The following is a 6,131-nucleotide window of genomic DNA, read 5'->3' as shown; positions in this document are numbered from 1 at the left end:
GATCGCTTACAGTAGCACACCCATCTTCAAAATACAGCACCGGGTTATGTAATTCCTTATAAGTCTTTTCAACACGCTACCCACCCAACTAGAGCTACTGTTTAACAGATCTCCCAAGATCTGCAAACTGAGTAAACACAATGCCACTCACAAAGGGAGTGGACTGCAACAAATTGCATAAGTAAACCAGATCCTTTTTTTCTTAGTGGCAAGGACACATGCCCCGCAAACACCCAGGAATAAAGGAAATCCCTTGGCTGTGAAACAATAGAGACAAAGCAGAAAAAGGGCAGAGCCATAAAATGTTTGTGAGGATGAGGGACATAAATTTCGGTTTTCGGGAATCTCTTGTTTTGTCTTTCGGGCTAGGAAATAAAATCCATTTATGGTTACGCTTATGGTTCAATTAACACTTTCAATGGCAGGCACATTTAGCTGAAGGTAAGAGGGAGAAATTGATATTTCTGTCCTTGCGATAGACATCTTCTGGTTCCAAAGACGTGAGAGTCTTGTTGTGTCTTTCCCTTCGGTTTTCTGATTTCGGGGTGAAAGTAGAGCTCAGCGGGCAGCAGGACAAAGGCTAATCGTTAAGACAATGCGTGGCGGGGCAACTGGAACTGGAAAAGAGAGGATGTCATAAATTTCAAGTGTAACACCAAAATGTCTTTTTTGTATTTCAGGTTCTAGAGTGGATGCGATATGCTTCTCTTTCGTACCCTTAATTTATTTTGGTGTTGGGTAGAAGTCGTAAAAAAAGAAAACCCACAAGTAATTGAATATAATTCAAGACAAAGGTGAAATTTAAAGTACTTATCTCGATCTCTTTTCCCTTCGTGTTGGTATACCCAGTAGATTGAAAAGGAAGAAAAGATAATTTTGTCTGTCAGATGGTCTTCTTCATAGAAAAGTAGTAATGCCTCCGTACTCAACCCAAATGAACCTGAGAGCTTTTATGTTACTCTTACTTACATTGCAGTAAGTTGCTCTAATTTTTCTATGATTTTAAATGATTTCCAATGTTAAAGAACAATTTTTAAGTTATATTTTGGGACAAAATAGTTTAGACCGAAAAATGTCGAAAACACCGAGCTTTAAAAACCCACTACAATCCAATTTTCCATGAATTAGGGCCCAACAGTCTTTTTTTATTCGCTGCCATGTATGTATATATAAGTTGGAACACATTACGATTTTTTAACTTATTAAATGAGTCATTTAGCAAGTTGTTGACCCAACTACCATCACCAGTCAGTTTAGTTTACATGTCGTCTCCTGGGATTCAAAATTGAATTTGGATTCTATCGAACGAAAATAGTTGACCCAACTCCCATCAGCCTACTGGAATAAAAGTTTCATTTGAAGCCTAATACCGAAATAGTTAGATAAAAAAGAGCTTTAAAAATCCACTATGTATTCTCCATGAACTTTGAACAAATAGTGTTTTTCTATTAAAAAATCGTTTGAAAAATGTTTTATTAAAACCAATTTTAGTGACATTTTTGTGATCCAAACTGAATTTACCATCAACCGCTTGGGAGCCTTTGGGCTGTAAACTAGTGATATGCACATTTCAAATAGGTTTTCTATTTCATTATTTCTCAATTTAGGCTCCGCTGTTCTATAGAACATTCTACAAAATTGATATCTTCAAACCCAACATTTTCATCTCCAACCAATTAAACGTGACTTCGATCTAATGTCCAGATAGATGGAAATACAAGAACTACCTAAAATTGCTGTCTTCCTCTAATAAAGAAATTTCGCCGAAAGACCATATTAAAACCATTGTGAGGGCAACTTTTCCGAGCAAGTACGTGCAGTGAGTTTATAATCTTTGAAACGAAAACGTAAATAAACCCAAACTAAAAATTGTGCTACACGTTCTTGAGTTCCTAGAAACGCAATTCTAAAAGAGTTAAATTTTCTGTGGTTTTGTGAATGAATCCCAAGTTCGGTCCAGACTTCAGTTTACGGCTTCTTGGAAATTTTAGTGATATCTTAATATGAATGGAAAAAGATATATAAGTGGTCCGAACGCAGAAGAACTTGTTAAAAATTTATAGTTTCCGCTGGGAGTGGACTTTTGGACCACACGGAGATGATGACAAGAAAACACACCCGAATCAAATAAACAAAAATTTGGAGAATTCCTCTCATTGTTTGTAATGAAAATATGAAAACCCAAGCACAAAATGCTCACATATGTGACAGTCTTATCCGTAACCACAAGGATCTGGGAAAACACAAATAAACGAATGGATGGTTATGGCGATGGCGATGGAGATGATAGATTGAAGGATGGTCGAAGGCAAAATAGTCATCCAGCCCACTCAGCCTGTGAGCAAAATAAACAATGACAAACATTCTCACAAAGTGCTTAAATGCAGAAATAACAACTGCAGCATGTGTTGCGTACAAACAGAGAGTACTTACTCCGGTTCCGGTTCAGGGGATGATTGCAGTTCCAATTTTTTCCTCTTTGTTTTTTTAGGATGACAACTTGGGTTCGAGCCTGGTCGCCCAGTAATGAAAACACAACAAAAATTGAAATTCAAAATAAATAGGAAGAGAAACAAAAATACTGCAACTCTAGGTACTTTGGTAATCACACAAATTGTGCTCGAGCAATGGCCAAACTGGTTGTTACAAGGATTTGAGAGGAGGCCAGCAGACAGCCAATTAAATGCTTATAAAGGTTAGATTTATGTGAGACAGTTGACATGTGTGAGCCGCTGATGAAAAGGTTGTCGGCTGTGCGATTTAACGACCCCCCTGCCAAATCTTCTTATGCAAACAATCTTTATCCCCTGGCTGCTCATCGGAACACATATGCGTATCTCTAAGTAGGATCAATATAATGCCAAACAAATGCGAAAACAAATCCTGGTCTTAGAACGGCTAAACAAGTAGCCTCAACAATGGCCAACCGTTTTTCGGCTTGGCTTAAACCCAAAAACTGCCAATCATGGCCCTTTGTCAGAACTGTCAACAGTTGCATTTTATTGTTTGACCTCCTTCATTGGAGTTTTCTTAGCTATTTTTGGCAATCAATAAGGGCCGAGTTCTATTTCTGCATAAAAGACACTTAGACTAAGGAGAATTCATGTTTGCAAAATATTGTAAAGGAGCATCGTGTTAAGGAAAATGGTATTGTTACAAAAATTGAATATATATTATTCTAAATGTTTAATAATATTCCCTAGGCCATTGTGGTATCCTAAAATAAATCTAGTACTAAAATAAATTAGTACTATTTCAACAAATTAAAATATCAAGATTTAATTTAATTTAATATTAGTATTAATTTTAAAAAAATGTTTCAGGTTTTATAATAATAAGTGTTATGTCAAAAAAAAGAAAAGGGAAATAACTATCGTTCTAGACACTAGTTTGCTTGCAAGGGAATTGACATATACTCAGCACTTAGTATTTTTCAAGGATGCCATCGAAATCGGTTGGCACTAAATTCGTTTAGAATTTATAATGAAGTATATAAAAATTCCGTCCAAACACAGTGCTAAACGATTTCTGTGGCACCCCCGTATTTAAAGCTTGATCGGCGTTGTTTCTTCTATCATAAATCGAATACGAACAATCACGTCATTATAACTTTTTACGATCACCGGATACGAGTTTTGTCGAATCCACAGCTCCGCCAATTAGCACAATATTAAGCCATTTTATTACTGTCGTAAAAAATCAATTAGACATACGACTTTCCTATTTTTTAGACAAAATTGTTAAATCTTTGCATGCGCCGTGTCACACACACCCACTATGAATGAACCCAAATTAATAAATTCCGAATTTTAATATTCACGACACAGAGCCAAATGTTATGGGTCATTAAATGCGGAACTTTTTGAGTTTGCTTGCAGAATGCATATACCATATAAAGTATACGATATCTGTACAATTGAGAAATGATATGGGCAAATAAGTTAAATCGTAAATTGGTTGTAATCGTCAAGGGCAATAAATTTCGCCTTTATCAGATGGCAAATGGAATGTGATTTGAATTTTTCCGCTTCTGGCTTGGAAAGGTAAGCCCTTTATTTATTATTTTGTATTCATATTTGCGAATATAAAAAAAAAACAAATTATATTTCCAAATCAAATCAAAATTCAGACGGCGCCAGTTGGTTGGTATGGGTGCCTTTGTCGGAAAGTTATGTAAATCAGTCTTCCAGGCGATCAAAGACCTGGCGATCTGCGGACCGAAGACTTATGCAAACACCGATTGACTGACTGACATATTGACACAAGCATGCTGCTGACTGGATGACTGGATGACTGGCCGCCCGACTGATGGTGGTTTCCAGCCAACTAAAATGAAAGTCAAGAACTGTGTCCATGTCAATACAAGCCATATATCAGTCATGCCTAGAAATCAACCAACCCAAACCAAACCGTACCGAACCAAACCAGGCAGTCAGTACGTCAGTCACTCAATGTCTCGTCTCTTTTCTGTTTCCGACTCCAGTGCGGATTTTGATTCTGATTCAGAATCCGATTCTGGTTTGTTCTGTCTGCGCAATGCATTTCTGACATTTTATTGATTGAAGAGGCAACATTGACGCAAACACACAAACACACACAGTGCCCAGTGCGGGGAGAAAATGCAAATATTTAACAACTTTTTTTTTCATTCATTTTCATTTTCTTTCGGTCCATAAGCAATGTCTTCTATTGGTTTTTTCGTCTGGGTGTGTAAACATGGGGCTTTTATTTAAATATAAACTCGCTCGCCCATCGGCATTGCATTGAATACATGATTGAATATGACTCCCGTATGACAGATGGATTTTGTCTGTGCCTTCTGTCTGCTTTTCAGCCAGTTCGATTGTTTCGTTTGTTGTCTTTGGGTGTCTGTCTTTCGCTTTGGGCCTGGTCGAAATGCCACACACGATTTCTGGCTGCTGCTGTTGTTATTTGTCGTGTACATGGGCATGCATAAGTCATTTGTGAATGGGAATGAATTTCCCTTTTTTATTTGGCCCTGCAAATATGTGCATAGGTTGAAAATTTTATGAAGTACCCACAGCAGGGAAAATAATTAAACCTACGTGAGCTAGACCATAAAACATTGAGCATGAAAGAAAGACTAGTTCCGGAGACTGTAGATTTGACTACCCTTGAAGATTAAATATTGAAAGCAATCAATAAAAAAATTTCTGAATATTATGAATATTACATGAACAACCTCATAATTACAGTCCGGAATTGGTTCAAATGCATAGAAAATAATAGTTGAATGACAAACACTTACTTATATATTCTATATAGGGTTTGGGCTATAGGCTGTTTAGACTACAAGCATCATTGTCTCGTATTAAAATGATGTAGGCGCTTACACTACAGATTCGGCATCATAAAGTAATAACAAATTTCTCGTAAATAGAAAGTAATATTTATATCAAGCGATCCTTAAGAATATACTGAAACATACTATTACAAACATTAAAATAAATGGTATCTTCTTCTACCCGCAGGGTTCCTGTGGAAAAATTTTATAAGCATTCTAAGTTGCATCGAATGTGAATGGTACGGCCCTTTAGAATCACACTATTAGTTTATATGAGTTTTAATCAGAAGTGCAATAGACCAATAAAATTTGTCAATGTGATACAAACGGAATAAAAAACGAATATTATTACATTTATTTGTTCACTGATGTTTACCATGGTATAGGTAAATTTTACGATTTTTATTAAGTTTTAGAGTGGCATAAACATGTTTAGAACTCAAATGAGCTAACACAATTACACAAGAACAAAACATAGTTTAAATTGGGCAATGGTTAGGCTTGGAGGTCAAATGGGTTAATAGCTAGGGGTACTCTACCAAATGTTCGACAGTGTTATATTGTTTTGTAGTCTACAGTGTAGCGAAACAATAACAAACCGGTTTGTATTAATCAGTCAAGGGCTTAATCGATACGACAATGCACCTACAACAGCTCACTCCCCAGAATCATTACTGCAGAGCAGTGTGACCAGAAAATTAAATGACATCTGCAGACGTCTGTGATCAATTGACACTCGGTGACCACAGGTCCGACCTCGGCGTATTCGAACCCATATCCCTACAGGACCTAACCCTCGTCCAATGTCCCATGTCCTATAATGCAA

This window comes from Drosophila subpulchrella, chromosome 2L, assembly GCF_014743375.2.
Source record: "Drosophila subpulchrella strain 33 F10 #4 breed RU33 chromosome 2L, RU_Dsub_v1.1 Primary Assembly, whole genome shotgun sequence".
Taxonomy (NCBI): Eukaryota; Metazoa; Arthropoda; class Insecta; order Diptera; family Drosophilidae; genus Drosophila; species Drosophila subpulchrella.
The sequence above is the reverse complement of the archived record's forward strand: the minus strand, read 5'-3'. Positions refer to the sequence as shown.